Source organism: Triticum aestivum, chromosome 1B (assembly GCF_018294505.1).
Source record: "Triticum aestivum cultivar Chinese Spring chromosome 1B, IWGSC CS RefSeq v2.1, whole genome shotgun sequence".
NCBI lineage: Eukaryota > Viridiplantae > Streptophyta > Magnoliopsida > Poales > Poaceae > Triticum > Triticum aestivum.
Genome location: NC_057795.1, coordinates 374,228,355 through 374,229,203, shown reverse-complemented (window position 1 = coordinate 374,229,203; position 849 = coordinate 374,228,355).

The window sequence follows — 849 nt, the reverse complement described above, 5'->3', positions numbered from 1 at the left end:
CTATTTTGGCACACATGACCTATTGCACAAACAAACCTAGGTTTTCAAGGTTTTATATTTTTTGATTTTTTTGAATTTATACTTCCCTCTAGACTGGCTGCTCAAAACATCGGTCTATACCTCAATGGGGCATTGTAAAATATTCTTTTTCCAAATTTTCTTTGATAGCCATGTTTGGCACATGTGGGTCACCATTTACAAGAAAATTTGGGTGATTTGGAGGTGGTGGAAAAAATCACCTATGTTCAAAAACTGGCTTAAGTGACCAAATGGCCCCTCCGGAATGCGGTGATTTTTTCGACCACCTCCAAATCACCTCTATTTTGGTACAGATGACCTATTGCACAAACAAAGCTAGGGTTTCAAGGTTTTATATTTTTGTGAATTGTTTTTTAATTTATACTTCCCTCTAGACTGCCTGCTCAAAACATGAGTCTATACCTCAAGGGGGCATTGTAAAATATTATTTTTCCAAATTTTCTTTGATAGCCATGTTTTGCACATGTGGGTCACCATTTACAAGAAAATTTGGGTGATTTGGATGTGGTGGAAAAAATCACGTATGTTCAAAAACTGACTTAAGTTAGACCAAATGGCCCCTCCGGAATGCGATGATTTTTTCGACCACCTCCAAATCACCTCAATTTTGGCACACATGATCTCTTTCACAAACAAAGCTAGTTTTCCAAGGTTTTATATTTTTTTTTAATTTTTTATTAATTTATAATGCCCTCTAGACTGACTGGACAAAACATCGGTCTATACCTCAATGGGGAATTGTAAAGTATTATTTATCCAAATTTTCTTTCATAGACATGTTTGGCACATGTGGTTCACCATGTACAAGAA